The sequence below is a fragment of the Ambystoma mexicanum genome, chromosome 1q, assembly GCF_040938575.1.
Source record: "Ambystoma mexicanum isolate Mex_15411 chromosome 1q, UKY_AmexF1_1, whole genome shotgun sequence".
Lineage (NCBI taxonomy): Eukaryota > Metazoa > Chordata > Amphibia > Caudata > Ambystomatidae > Ambystoma > Ambystoma mexicanum.
This window is the reverse complement of record NC_090922.1, coordinates 480,954,732-480,970,976: the sequence shown is the minus strand read 5'-3', so window position 1 is coordinate 480,970,976 and position 16,245 is coordinate 480,954,732.

Genomic DNA, 16,245 nt, shown 5'->3' with positions numbered 1-16,245 from the left:
GCTTGCACAAAGTGGAAACGCTTGTTAAATCTAATGCGCCTGCCCACCATCTAGAACCTTCCATTTTAGTTGTGAAAGGTGGTTTGCAGACCACAACCAAAATGTCTGTGATTATTCGAGAATGTAATGGTTTCAGTGAATAAGGTACAAAAAAATGAGCCAAGAAAATTTTTCTTGGCACTGGGTGTAACCATTTAGTACACACACACTGCACAGTAAGTCATCCAAATTCAAAGAAGCTCATACATCTCTGTAGTGACTTTTACAGTTTGTATTATGCGTGGGAGGGATGTGGATGATGGCGATGTGGTTTGTGGGAACTGGGGCAGGCAGGGAACATAATTCCACTACTTCTTCTCACACGCTTCAACCAATGCATCAAAGAATTTAAAACGTGGCTAAGGCGCTGTAGGTTTATATGTGACTCACCTAAGTGAGTTATGCATCCCAAAAGCAAACGTTCTCTCTATGCTTTGGACTGTGCTGACCAGAATTCCAATGAATAAATAGGTCTGGATGGCTTTCGCAAACATGCCATGGGAAAACTAGAGAGAGATGCACGTGTGAAGCTTGCAAGCTGCCTCACAACCATCAATGGCAACTCCCTCATGACCATCATCAGCTCAGACTCCAATATAAAAAATCACAACGACCCATCATTGGAAAGATCATCAAAAAAGCTGTCACCCATAGGCCAAATGAAAAGATCATCCCACAAAGCTGCTTTGAGATTTCCTGTTGGGCACCTGGCACAGAAGCAGATTAAATATACAAACTCAGCTAAAATAATATTCTTTTTACATACCTACCAGGGTAATTTTTTATACACCCTGGTAGGCCTTATGCTGCAGGAACTATGGGTAGCATGTAATAATTGTTTTATCTTGATGTGATTAATATGTTATCCCTTCTTTTGCACTTGATATATTTGTGATGAATGTTCTGTTTTTCTTTATTTTTTCAATTGCTCTATTCTACTTATTTTTTGCTTTAGAAATTGTGTAAAATCTCAAAACAAATATGCTTTCAACAATAAATTTATGGTTAGCATTTCTCAGACTGCTCCCTTGGTGTATCCCCAGTGATTTGCCTCGCAAACACTAGCCTTTAAATTACTATGGAGATTTAATTTGAATGTCGGACAGAATCTAGGACTGTCTCGAGTGTGAGTACCCCTTTGTCGGTTTTTGTAAATTCTACATACTTTGCCCCCACTCACACTTGCACACAGGGGCTCCCCTATTGTTTGTTACATTTACAGAAGCAGCACTGCCTTCTGTCCCTGCTTTAACTCCTGGCTGCAAGTAACACAGTTAGTAACTATCCCGCTATATTCCGATTGAAAATGGTCTAAGGCAGGGTTGCATATTTGCTCCCTGCCTATTCAATATATATGTTGCTGATATTGCTAAACCTTTAGCTACTGTTTCTTCTGCACCGCCACGAATGGGAGGATTAAATATGTCCTGGGTAGCCTATGCGGACAACTTTCTTTTAATGGATCAAACTCTGATAGGTCTACAGCATTTACTAACAGCCTTTGACCAATATATGATTTCAAACGATTTCAAGGTTAATCCACAAAAATCAGTGATTATAACTCTAACCAAAAAAAAAAAAAAAAAAAGATTGCGGTATTATTTATACATGGTCCCTGGGTAAATGCAGATTGCAAATAACATTGTCTATGGTTTACCTGGGCTATCCTATTATAACTAAATACACAAAGACCTTCTACTGAAATTATTTTAAGCCAAGATATGTTCCCTTGCCAGACAGATGAAAAAAGTAGATGGGAAATGCAGTAAATTCTTGTTCTTGATCGTGAGGAAGTTCTATCTAGTGAAATGTTGTTAGAAATGAATGTAATGGAAGCCAAATTATGGCGATCTGTTTTTTACTTTCTCCCTAAGTGTGTGCTGCTTTATGCGATAAGATATGAATTGGGCCTTCATTCACTACAAAGTATAGTAATTTGGCGAAGACTCTCGCTGTTTAGAAAATGTTATATAAACTAAGAGACTAGTTTGTAAACTAAATTAAGTAAAGAAGTATGTGAAGGTCATTTGAGATAAAGCTTCATGTATGAATTTCACAAAGATTGTATACAGTTCTTGGAATCTATGAACCTATCTTTAAAAACTCTACTTATGAGACCGAAAAAAGCAAAAAAATGTATTCAAAGATGGGACTGGGCAATAACTATTGAGGAAATGTCTAAATATCGGCTCTATAGACACAAATAATCACTTGTCAAAAAAAAAAAGAAACAGCAGAATATTCTTATACTGTTTTCCTGCTAAAAGGGCTAAAAATAACTTTGAGATTCAGAATGAATGTCTTATTATCTCAGGAAATTTGACACATTCGAGATGGCATTCTAAATCCTGATGATACTTGTCGCTTTTGCGGATGTGGAACTGAGATTGAGACATTGAGACACTCAGTGATATATTGTTCAAACCTCAGAATGCAATGCATTGAGTATTTTTGCAAATTCATCAATGTCTTAGGGTGGGTCCTCTTAGAGAATCTATGGACGACGATACTTCATGGCATGTCAACCTCATTTAAGTTGACCGTATTAAGATTTGTATTAGATGTTTGTCATTTGTTTTAAATAAAGAATGTGCACACTAGTTAAAAACTAAAATTGAATATGCAAATTGCCTTCTATTGTCTATTATGTAGGCAATTGGCAATTTTACTTAGAGTACAACTATGAATTATAAATTTGTTTTTGTAGAATTAACTGACATCGAAATTGAATATGTGATCTTGTACTGTATTATGATGTAAATTTGTAAATTTTGTATATGTTATATTGTTCTTAGTAGACACATTTTTCGGTTCCTTTTTCTATTTAGTATTTATTTTCATTTTTATCTGCTTTGTAAAGGTTTATATAAACCAACACAAAAAATTATAAAATAATTTAACACAATTACCCCAAATAACTGTTCACACCCTTTCAACTCTCATGGGCTTCAATGCCTCAGACCTTTACTAGATTACCTCCTACCACACTGGTTAACACCAGCTGGACACATGCAGAAACTTAGCAACACCCAGCAATGTGCACAATGGTTCTAGCATTCATCTTCTCCACCTTCACCTTCAACATCTAACAGAACCACTGGGGGGGATTCTTGTGACAAAATGACTGCTGCTCTGCAAGAGCGCAGGGTTGAATAGTGGCAAAACCGCCTCAGCCTCACACTACTACAAATCAACAGTGGCCCCAATCATAAAGGTTAAACAGGCACAGTCAAAAGATATGACTCCTTCACCTTTTGTGGTGATGTGGGCAGAGGCAAGATATACTCTTAAGAGGTATTGGAATGTAACGGCTGTCAAACTCAAACAGCGATGGCACAAAGACTCCAAAATAGAACAATGTCCAATAAAGGTTCTGAGAAGAAATATATATTTAATTAAATAAACCAATATGCAATTCAATTACTAGAAAAACATTAACACAACCACACCCTTGTGGAGATAACACAGGAAAGGCAGATCATTGGTGTTAGAACTCTGGGTCCTGGAGCAAGGGTGAACAGGCATGAAACTCAATAATGTCACTTGAAAAAGGATATGTCTTTGGAAGAAGGTGCAAAAGAATGGCTTATTAGTCATTATGGTCCCAAATCAGGGCCAGGGAGCCTGGGCTTCTCAACAGTACCTTATTCTGTTCTTCTGTTCTTAGGTGGTTCCACAGCATCAAACAACGCCTTTTGGTGAGGTTCATGCTGGTCGAGACAGTTTTGAGTGTGGCAAGTCACATTGATCCAGCTGGCGAGTCAGTGTCGTATTGGATTAGAAGTGGAGCTCTGTGTGTGCCGAGGCAGGGCTCAAGGTGCAGTTCAAAGAGTTCACCAGGTCCAGTTCGACGGTCTAGCTGGTTGTAAATTATGGACACCCCTGGCTCAAGTTGGGGAATGACACATTGCTTTTGGCGGTTCAAGTGAGGGTTCGATGCGAAGGTCCTGACGGTTTGATGAGTTGATGGAAGACTTGGCAGTTTGAGGGATTCCACAGTGATGAGCTGATGTTCAAGCGAAAGCCATGAGGAGTGTGGCTGATAGAATGCAGCAATTAACCTTTCAATGGGTGCAAGCAGCGGTTCAAAGTCAGCATCGCAGATCCTGTGCGATTTGAAGGATTTGCACACGGTTGAATGAGTTTGAGGATGACTCGAATCAGCTGAAAACAGGATTACAGCTACCTTGGGTTTCTCATGGTCCTGTGAGACCCCCTGCAGGGGCTCAAAGAAAAGATGAGTCCTTTTTACTTCTCACTTCTAGTGAGCTTGACTGGCACCTGGCAGCTGGTAGAATGGCAAGCCTTGGTCTAAACAGCATTCCCCCGAAATGTTCCCTGCAGATGGTTAGGGGACAGAACTCTCCTTTGTCTTTAATACACCTGTCCTTACCTCTGGCAGAGGACTTTAGAATGGACTGCACTCCCAACAGGGTCCAACGGATTCTTCTGGCATTGTCGGAAGTCCAAAATGAATAAAAGAATGTGTTGCAGACCCTTTCCTTATAAACGCTAAAGGGCTCAGGGGATTGGACAACAGCACACTTTCTGTAAGGGATCCAATCTCTGCTGCTGTGACAAGTGAACTTTGCATTCTTGTATCATACACTCAGTCAAGTGTTAATTTAGATTGTTAATCATGTGTAATTTAACTTATTTTAAAAATCCTGCAATTGGGGTGAGGGGCGCTGTTGGACACCATCTAAGATGGCCGCCTAGTCACAGAGCAGCGCTAATCGACAATCCTGAGACAAGAAATACAGTGAGTTGGTGAGCCATCTCGAGAAACACGGACCGGAATAGTGTGGCGGAAGACCTGGGGAACCGACAGATCCACAAATAACCCCTCTACACAAACGAAAACCCAAAGAAATCAGCTGGTGACTGCATTCGAATCGACATGGCGAGGAGGAGAAATAGCGGGGAACCAGCTGACCCGCCCCTCCCCCTACAGCAACGCATCTCGTTGCAGCAAAGTACCGGATGAGACAGCGAAGACTGTGCCAGGGCTGCTCCAACCCAATACTCCAGAAGGGGGTCCACTAACATTCAGCCGAGGAAAATCGAGGCAGGGGCAATTGCCGGCGCCTGAGTCGGGAACTGCAGGGCTCTCAATGGCCCGGAAACCCACAGCAGACCTGCTCACTCCCAGCCACCCCGCTGTGTATGCTGATGTGCAAGCGAGCGGGCCGGGAGGAGCAGGGAGGACAGCAACGCTTCCCTTAGATCTCCGGAGCACCCCAGGATAAGGTGCGTGCAACCGAGGCACCATGGCTATATCGTGCCCCATATAGTTAGAAAACACCCTCTACCCCGCCAGCCAGACACTGCTGATGCACAATAACGCTGGGAGGGCCCGGTAGAGCCACAGAACACACAAACACAACAAGATAAAGCCCCCCTCCAAGACACGAGCTGTAATCAGCCCCAGGCTCGAAAGAAAACGTACACTGCGCAACAGAACAGAGAGGAGCATTTAATGCATATAATAAAGGAGAGCAAAAAGGGCACCTCCACACAGGGACAGTGCTAAAAACAAACGATCTACGCCCGCAAACAACAGCCAGCATCACTCTGTGAATTGGAAGGATAGAGATCACTGGATCTATAAATTGAGGCCATACTATCAACTGGACAAAAATATCACTCATCTTCCTTAATAACTCTGGTCATGACTAGAGGCAATAAGGCTCCCAAGAAAGGCCCTATGGATGCATTCACCAGCCTGAACATGGAGGACGACGTGACGGAGACAGGACCCACACCACCCAGTATACACAGCGCCTCACAAACAGCCGCTGCCACCCCTGACTCCTACATGGCAGCATTGCAGGCCGGATTTGCTGCAGTAAATAGCAGACTAGATGATATAGTCTGAAACATGTCATCTATTAGATCTGACTTACAGACAGTGAACACTAGAGTTGCGTAAGCTGTAACCCGTATAGGGACACTGGAAGACACTTCAGTAATACACGGAAGAGACATAGAGGAGATAAAGAAATCCCTGAAACAAGGACAATCCAAATGCGAGGACTTGGAGTCAAGATCCCGGGGCAACAACAACCGGGTGGTCGGCCTGGCTGAGAAGTCACTAAATGTGCCCATGGAAATATATTTAGAAGAGGTTCTCCGCACAATCCTACCGGATGCCCAGTTCTCACAACAGTTCCTATTCGGGAGGGCCCTGGATCCCTAGCCCCTCAACCTAATCTGTGGCACCGCCACGCACAATTATTGCACGCCTACTCAATTACAGGGATCGGGACCTCATTCTCCGCCTATGCCCGGAAAAAGGCACATTAACATATGACTCCACATTGATACACATCTATCCCGACTTTTCTACTGGGGTGCAGACAGCCTGTAGCACGTTTGACCAAGTGAAAAAAGCACTCAGGGAACGGACCATACCATATGCAATGCTATTCCCCATAAAACTCCATCTCCAACACGCAGGGAGAGCCCACTTTTTCGAGACGGCAGAAGAAGCACTAAGCTACATGAGCGTAACGTACCGCTCCCCCGAGCAAGAGGATCAGATGGCGCAATCCAAAAACTGACAGAAGGGGGTATTAACTGACATGAAATGGAACAAAAAATGTCACCAACTCGCTTAAGATTTAGTGCAAGAGCTCCTAGGGGCGAATTGGTAAGCACGGAAAGTAAATGGCAAAAAGTTGCAGTTCATACAAGGGAATACACTGTCCAGTTGGAGGGATGGTGGGGGAGGGAGGGAGGGGAAGGGATGGGCCTGTTGCTGGTTGAAAGGTATCGAACAATACAGAAGCACAATCCGGTGCTTGCAAAAGCAAAATGACACAGACGACTGGGAAGTTGGGGAGTTCAAAGTTAATCTACAACAAAAACTGTCAAATGCACGGCACACAGTCAGTCTACCTAATATCCAAAACACGCTACAAGATATAGTTTACAACATACATGGCGACAAGGGATAAGGCCCAAGGTCTGAGGCTCATGTCCTGGAACATTAGAGGATTGGCAAACCCCATCAAGACTAGGAAAGTACTGGCATATGCGAACAGGCATAAAATCAAGATCCTCCTCCTGCAGGAAACACAAGCGATCAAGAACATCACAGAACAGTTTGCACGCAACTGGTGACAGATCTCTATCGCAACAATTTACTTGTCACAAGCCAGAGGTTTGCTAACGATAATACATAAGCAAACAGGCTTTCAAATGACCAGATCTAGGGCAGACACAGAAGGCAGAAATGCTATTATATGGGGAACGTTATCAGGTCAGGAACTAATAATTGTCAACACTTATGGGCCTACCATATACTCTCCAGAATTCTACTTGTAAGTACTGGCGCATGTTACACCAACAGTCTCTGCCAAAATATTATGGGGAGGAGACTTCAATACAATCCAGGACCCCATACAGGACCGTTCATCTACAGTACAGAGGTCCCACACCAAGGCGGCACTAACCATACTTCAGATCATGTCCACGTTACTCTTAGCAGACGCATGGAGAAAACTACATCCAGATCAAAAAGAATATGCATTTCACTCATATGTCCATGGGTCCAGTTCCCGAATAGACTACTGGTTATGCTCGCCCGAATACATATCAAATCTATAAGAAAGTACAATACTTCCACAAACACTCTTTGATCACTCCCCAGTCCTATTAGAAGTACAAACGAAAGGCACTCAAAATAACCTATGGACATGGAGGATGCCCCCAGCAATGTTGAGGGATGACTCCATAATAGAAACACTAAGGATAAATGTAAAAGAATTCTTCGACATTAACATAGGTTCAGTAAAATCATCAGCTACAGTTTGGGAGACTTTCAAGGTGTGGCTGAGGGGGCACCTACTCTTGAAAACTATTGGCACGCTGAGCGAAATCCGAAAAGAGCTAAACCAGACAGAGTGAGAGCTCAGAATACTTGAGATTGCGCATGTTCAGAAGCCAGAGATGGATACCTTGCGACCGCTGCAAGTACAAATGTCCAAATTCAAGTCAATGACGGAACAAGAGGTATATTACATAACGCAGCCAATACGAGCCAGAAGATATGGAGAGGGAAACAAGGCGAGTAGATCAATGGCCAACCTCATTAAAGCAGAACAAGGGGTGAGGCAAATCTCGAGTACATTGGATTCTAAAGGAGTGTTACATACGGATGACCTAGCAGTAAAAAGGGTGTTCCTAGGATGTTATACTAATCTATACGCAAAGGCGGAACAAACAACAGAAGAAGTGCTCCAAGACTACATGGACTTGTTCCCATTACCCGAATTAAGCCCTACGGAAAGAGAAACACTGGACCTCCCCATGACGACAGAAGAGATCACACAGGCTATTAAAGAGCTACAAGCTGGCAAAGCGCTGGGCTCCGATGCGATCCTGGCAGACTTCTACAAAGCCTTCAAAGAATAACTTGCCCAGAAATTGTTGGAGGTATGGGAAGAAGCACTGGAGAGAGGGGAATTACCACCCATGATGAGGGAAGCTATAATAACGGTCCTTCTGAAGCCAAACAAAGCCCTGCATGATCCCACCTCTTATCGCCCACTCTCGTTGATTAATGTGGACACTAAGATATTTGCTAAAACAATAGCGAATTGTCTGTTGCCATGTATGAATGAACTAATACACCCAGACCAATCCAGATTCGTCCCCAATCACTCTCCATCCTTAAACCTCTGAAGGTTCTTCGCAATCACTTCACAACTAGACCCGGAAGTGAAGGCAGTGGCAGTAGCCCTCGATGCTGAGAAAGCATTCGACTCGGTCTCCTGGAGATGCATGTACTCTATCCTGGGAAAAATGGGGTTCAGCCCAGGGTTCAGAAAATACATTAGGATACTATATACAAATCCCACAGAAAAGATCAAAACCAATGAAACCCTATCGACATGCTTCACACTACACAGAGGCACACGACAGGGCTGCCCACTATCCCCTCTCATCTTCGCACTAACCATAGAAGGCATGGCGGTGAGACTCAGATACAAACATGCCTGGCGAGAAACACGCGAAAGGGGACCCCCACAATTCATCTCACTATACGCTGACGATACCATGTTGTACTTGAGAAACCCAGAAACGAATTTACTATCGGTGATGGCAGACATATCCGAATTTGCTAGGTACTCTGGATACAAAATCAACAGACTAAAATCTGAAATTATTCCTCTCACACGAACAACTAAACAGTCACAAGCCACAGCTCAGTTCCGCTGGTCCCCAAACACAGCACGCTACTTAGATATTATCATGGCCGTAGACAGTCGCACTCTATATCTAAATAACTATGAACCATATATACCAAATCTACCTCTCCTGTCCCCTCTCAGGCCCTCTGCACGGCACTGGCCTCTCACTTCATCTCAAAAACTCAGAACATCCTGTCCTCACTCTCCTCCTATTCACCTCCCCCCCTTTATTCCCTGCTCTACCTCTGGCCCTTCTGCAGCCACCCCTCCTCTCTCCTTCTCTGCCTTTCCCCTGTTTTCTGTTGACGAGGTTTCGAGACAAGTCCGATCTATGAAAGTCTCGCCAAAATAGGTCCACCCCTGTTCCTCCAAAACTATCAAGGACCACATCGACTCCTTGGCTCCTACCCTTGCTGACTTCTGCAATCACTCCTTCGCCTCTGAAGTCTTCCCATCCCCTCTCAAGCACTCCCATGTGCACCCCCTTCTTAAGAAACCCTCTTCCGACCCCTCCTGCCCTGCTTACTATCGCCCGATCTCTATCACTCCCTTCCTGGGCAAACTCCTGGAGAAACTGGCCATCTCCCAGCTTAACCTACATGCTGAATCTGTTGGTAGTCTTCATGACCATCAGTCCGGCTTCAGAGCTGCCAGAAGCACGGAAACTGCTCTCCTGAACATCCGTGAGGACCTGCTCTCGAATCTTGACTCTAACACTCCATGTGTTCTCATTTTGCTTGATCTCTCTTCTGCCTTTGACACCGTCAACCATACCATCTTGCTCAACCGTCTCCGTGATAACCTGGGTATCACTGGTCTGGCTCTGGCGTGGCTGTCCTCTTTCCTCTCCAATTTACCCTCCCATGTCCAACTGGGGTCTTTCCTCTCTGACATCTTTTTCTCTACCTGTGGTGTCCCCCAGGGATCTAACCTCTCTCCTTGGCTGTTTAACCAGTATCTGGCACTCCTCACCCACCGCATCGCTGCTCTCTGCCCCAACTTTCAGTGGTATGCGGATGATACCCAGCTCATTTTCAGGCTACCCTCGGCCCCCTCTTCTCCTTCCCTCATCTCTGACTGTCTTTCTGCTATCCAGGAATGGTGTGCCGCCAACGACCTCTGCCTTAATGCCAGTAAGACTGAGATTCTACTCATCGGCACACCCACTCCCTCCTTCCCTGCAGCTCTCTAGCCGGCCTCTCTTGGCCCTCTTCCTGCTCCTACCTGCAAGGAAAAAAACCTCGGGGTCATCTTCGACTCCACACTCTCCTTCTCTCCTCACATATCCGACGTCTCTAAGAAGTCACACTACCAGCTCCACCTCCTCCGAAGTATCCTTCCTTTCCTCTCCTTCCCCCAGAAGCTCACTGTCTCTAGAGCCCTGGTTCTCTCGGAGCTGGACTACTGTAACAGCCTCTATCTAAATCTGCCTGCCTCTACTCTCTGCCCTTTGCAACTCATCCAGAACAGGACTGCGAGACTTGTCCTTGGCCTCAAGCCCAGGGACCGTATCTCTCCAGGACTGAAATCACTACACTGGCTCCCAGTGACTGCGAGGATCAAGTTCAAAACCCTCTGCATTGTCCACAAGGCCTTCTGGGGCCTTGGGCCAAAATACCTTCAACTTTCTTTTCCTAAATATCTTCCTTCTCGAGCTCTTCGCTCAACCACCGCCAACTCCCTCAGGGTCAGCCGCTTCTCCAAACAACAAGTTGGGGGCAGATCTCTCTCCGCTGCAGGGGCCTCCCTCTGGAACAGACTTCCTGCCTCCCTGAAACTTAAGGAGAACCATCTCCGGTTCCGGAAGCATCTCAAAACCTTCCTCTTTGCATCCGCTTTCTCTCCCCCTCTCCTCTGCTAAACTTCTGAAACTGCACTGAATCTGCAACTGGGCCACTCACCTTTCTCGGTCCTTGGCCCAGACACTCTCCCCTGCACTGCCTCCCTGGCTACCCCCTGCACTGCGGGACTGTGTCTGTATCCCTACAGCCCCCCTTCCCAGCAGTTGTCTGCACTTACCACTAGCTGACCCTTGTTATTTATCCTGTATGCTATTAACCATGTACTGCACTCTCCCCTCTCCACTTCCCCCTTGCACTTTCCCTTCCCCTCTACCCTTGCACTTGCGCGATCTGAATGACACCTGGCTTAGTAGGATCGTTGTCTGTTTCCCCTTGTTCCCCCCCCCTGCCTCGTCGCGCCTTGAAACACTTGTGTATAGGCGCGTTACAAATGCCATATCATATCATATCATATAACACAATTGGAACAAAAGATTTAGGTCTGGGACAAACTCCCTATATCGATATATGGCCGGATTGCGCTACTCAAAATGGTGGTAGTGCCGAAGCTATTATACTTATTCAGTAACATACCCATCTGGCCGGGCAGACAATGCTTTACCCTCCTACATAAAATGGCTTCTACATTCGTTTGGAGGGGTGGCACAGTAAGGCTACAGTTGCGCAAGATGTGTGAGAGATACGATACAGGAGGTATGTAACCCCAGATTTTCTGCTATATTTCTACACGGCACAGGCACACTTTGCGAAATACTGATCCGAATCCGCTGAAAGCTATGCACATATACAAGTTTGCGGCCTCTCCGATCAAATTGCAATCTATGATATTTGCCAAAGTCAAGAAATATATGGGAGAAGTAGACCCATTGCATTCAACGGTGAGGGCATGGGCATATCTGTTCCAGAGAGTAGGATACACGGACCCCTACTGCCCGCATACTTCCCTGTGGTATTACCCAGACCTCATACCCACAGGGGATACGACAATACAGAAAAAATGAGACCCTGGCCACGAAATGAAATTAGGAGACATATACCCAGGTGGAAATTGTGCAACGCTGAATGCTGTCCAGAGTAAAGTAGGCATTAGCCTCAATACCCTGCTGCAATACCACCGAATGAAAGCTGCAATTAAAAAGAAATGGCCCATGTTCCCAGCAGAACCTACAGCACATCAGTTTCTCAACACTTTCATGACACTAGAAGGCTTTCAGGGAGCTATATTCACACTATACAAAGCAGTACAGACACATACTCCATCTAGAAATACAATGAAGGAGAAGTGGGAAAGAGATCAGAATATTAGTATAGAGGACCCCCAATGGAACAGGTATTGTCAATACACCAAATCCATCTCAATGAACTCTAATTTTAGACTAATTCATTTCGAGATATTGAACCATCTACGTATTACACCCAGCAAAATGGCCAAATTTGACGCATCTACACAAATGACCTGTCCGAAATACGGGGTCACTGCAGCCAATTCCATGCACATGTATTGGGAGTGCCCCCCAATTAAAGCCTTCTGGGAAAAAGTATCCCTGAAGGTAAATGAAATACTGAAAACGCAGGTTCTTAACCATAGCAAATGCAGTGTCCAAGAGGAACATGGAAATCCAAAAATGCCCCTACAATACAAGAATGGCTAAAAGATCTGATACTAGTACAGGACAACGAAGAGAACTACATAAGAAGAATAGTAGCCCTGTGCAGACCATAGGATATTTGGGCCCCCCTAAGACGCTATCTAAATACCTACGAAGAGGAATCATCAGAGGAAACGGATTGAATTGTATAGCATATCAGCAATGTTAGAACTAACTGCAAATTGACTAATTGTATGACAGATAACTACTGATTGTATACATTGAGGTTTACTAAAATAACAGACGAATGATTGTGTGATGTAATGTATCCGACAGCAAAAATAAAGGTTTAAAAAAAATTCCTGCAATTGGATACTTGTCAATTATTTCTTACCACATGTGTTTCTTCACTCTATGTAGTCTCTAGAAAGTCTCTAGAAAGTAAGTACAGAAAATAATTGTCAGTAAATCTTACATTATTTACATTGCTGTGTGTACACAATATGAAATAAGCACACTCATTATCGAGGATTTCCCTTTTGAATCACCTGGTTAGCAGAAGTGGTCATTGTGGTATAATGATTCTGGTCCGTTAAGGTCACAGGATAAAAATGTGTTTCGAAAAAATATACCTATCAGGAATGATCAGAAGTTGGTTATAAGTATATGAGATAAGCTATACTTCAACTATGCATGTTTGAAAAGCAAAAGCATAACGCAAATTAATAAGGGTGAAATACCTTTTCTGCCAGTGAAAACTGAAACTCTGTCTTTATATTCGCCAATTGTAGCCATCTCTTAAATGTGAACAGTAAGAGAGAACTGTTTCTACTTTGGTGTAGCATCATTTAGATAATCGGTGAAACCAAATAAGTCAGCTGAATTACCTGTAAGGTCACTCCACTTGGTTCTTAGAGCACCAGTGATGAGAGCGTTTCAATATTAATATGCTCCATCACCCCTGTGTGTGAAGAGAAACAGCTGTTTGCATATGTCCTATGTTAATACCTATCTCTTAGTAATTCTTCATATTATTGGCGTGTTCACTCAGCAGGGGGGGATCCTTGGCAGTTACTGATAAATGGCCTGGTCATCCATCCGTAGAATGGGATTTGTGGGTTAGAATATGTGGTGTCTGTGGCCAAACGCCATGGTCTAAATTCAAGTCTGTGACTATTCCCCATTAAGTGGAGAACAACTCTACTATTATTTTACCGAATCCAGCCGCAGTCACCACTTAAAGGGGAATAGTCACAGACGTGAATTTTTCAGTTTTCACTGGCAGAAAAGGTATTTCATCTGTATTAATTTGCTTTATGTTTTTGCTTTTCAAACAACTATATTTGAACTATAGCTAGTCTCTTATACGTATAGCCACCTCCTGACCATTCCTGGAAAGCTACAATAATGAGGGGGCTTGTTTCATATTGTGCACACCCAGAACATGTAAATAATGTCAGATTAATTGACTATTCTTTTCTGTACTTACTCTCTAGAAACTATACATAGAGTGAAGAAACACATTTCGCAAGAAATATCTGCTCCTGAGGAAGTGCCTAGCCCGAAACGTGCAGAGCTCCTAATTTTAACTATTGTTGTGTGGATTAAATAATCTATAAAGGAAAACACAGAAAATGATGTTCTCTTTATAATTCAATGTTGGTGAGGAGTATCCAATTGCAAGATTTTTGAAATAATTAAAATGACACACTATTAACAATCTAAATGAACACTTGACTGTTCTCAGTTAAGAAGGTATGCAGGGGATGGGAGTGTCCACTACCTCAGGATACTATACTTGCTCATATTATTCTAACGGCTTGCAGTGCCAGAGGCGTGTCTTTCTCCCGTGCATCTGAAACATCATTAGATATATTTGTTGAAATGTTGGACTTACCCATAATTTTGGTGCGCAGATCACAATTCACTTTGGATCATACCCTCAGTGCCATTTCCTGCAGGAAGTGGAGGGGACAGGAAGGAAATAGAGCCCCACAGAAAAACAAGAAGGCAAAACCATTCTAATTTCCCTTGTGCAGGATTACTGAAGCCAACGCAAGGGACTGCTTTCGTGTTCAAATAACAATGGGATTTGACCCAATACATTTATTCTGAATGAGAAGGGAAAGACCCCCAGTGTGGTTTGATCACACTAGCCCTAATTTGAAAAAGGCCGGTAAGGGGCTGAAACACGTGTAATTAGAAGGGCAATTTTCATTTTACCGACAATAATAAAATTCATCTACATTTGACCTCTATAAAGGCGCAATGTCCTTGTCCTGGATCTTGTTCTTTTAACACAGGCACATGTGGGATAAACACTGAGTTTTGAGGTGTTGGTTATCCGGGTATTCGGAATACTCTGCCTTGTTTTAGGAATATGTGGAGTGTGAAGCCAGTGAGTTGTGCATTTGAAGTGGGTATAAGGGAGCTGAGTAATTGATGTGATGTTTGCGCTGTGAGTTGACTAATGGGTATAGGGGCTGGTATGCCTGAAATTGTTGAGGAGATTAGAAGAGTATCTTTGTTGTAATTGAGGGTGTCTCTTCTTAACTGGGTAGAAAAGGGGAGAGGCATGTGTTTGGAGAAGTATATGTCCCACTGGGTGAGGACACTCTTAGGGTTTAGGCGTGTGTAGAGTGTTTCTGTTTTTAGGTGAAGGATGCACGTGCTTTTGATGGTGGGTGTTTGTGAGTGTGTATCTTTTGCTGTTAGGTGTTATTTGCTATTATTAAAGGGGGAGATATGTAGTGATTAAGCTTTCCCTGGATCATGAGCTGAATGCTTGGAATGTTGAAGTCAGTGACAGAGAATGCAGCCTGAGAGAATGTTGATGTATGAATGTGTTCTGTGAGAGTCAGTTGGAGATGTAGACCTTGAGTGAGAGGATGCCGGTGCATATTGCCCTAAGATTGAATGTACCTGATTTGATGTACTTAATAAAATGTACAAGAACTTAATTAAAGAAGTTACTAGTGCATCTCAAGATATCAGAGTCATCATTAGAGAACCCAAGCTTTACAGTATGGCTTGTTAGAGACATGTTTCTGTTGTAGTTGAATCTCGCTGCACAGTTCTGGAACTCACTCCACGGATGGATCACGGAATGGTGCACGAGGAGAGCGGACAGTTGAGGGAGGTTGACGCAAAGGGGTCAGTGTTGCGGGCTGCCGTACCTCCAACACTTGTGTCAGTTGATTTGTGCCCCCCAATACAAGGCAATGATGGAGGCAAACCAAAGAAGGAGACCCCATTGGGCTGTCGAAGGGGCTATGGCACACACCAGTCCCCAACCACCACCGGCCGGATAAGAGTCATCGGCCGAGTCCCTCCCAGGGGGAGGGTTGCCAGCAGAAAAAGGGTGTCCAGCACCGGCCTGGTAACAAAAGGGCTGGTACCAGCTCATCAGCAGCAGGAGCACTGCTGCATCGGCACAGGAGGGACATCACCATGCAGGCACAGTGTTCATGTGGGCATTACAGAAAAGGACCCAGCGCTGTGTACAATGTGGTGCGTGTGTCTTCAAAAAGAAGGAAAAGCAGGCTACAGTGTATCACTTCAGAGCATTGTGACATCACAGGAAAGGATTGAAGGGACAGCAGCCCTACTCTGACATGT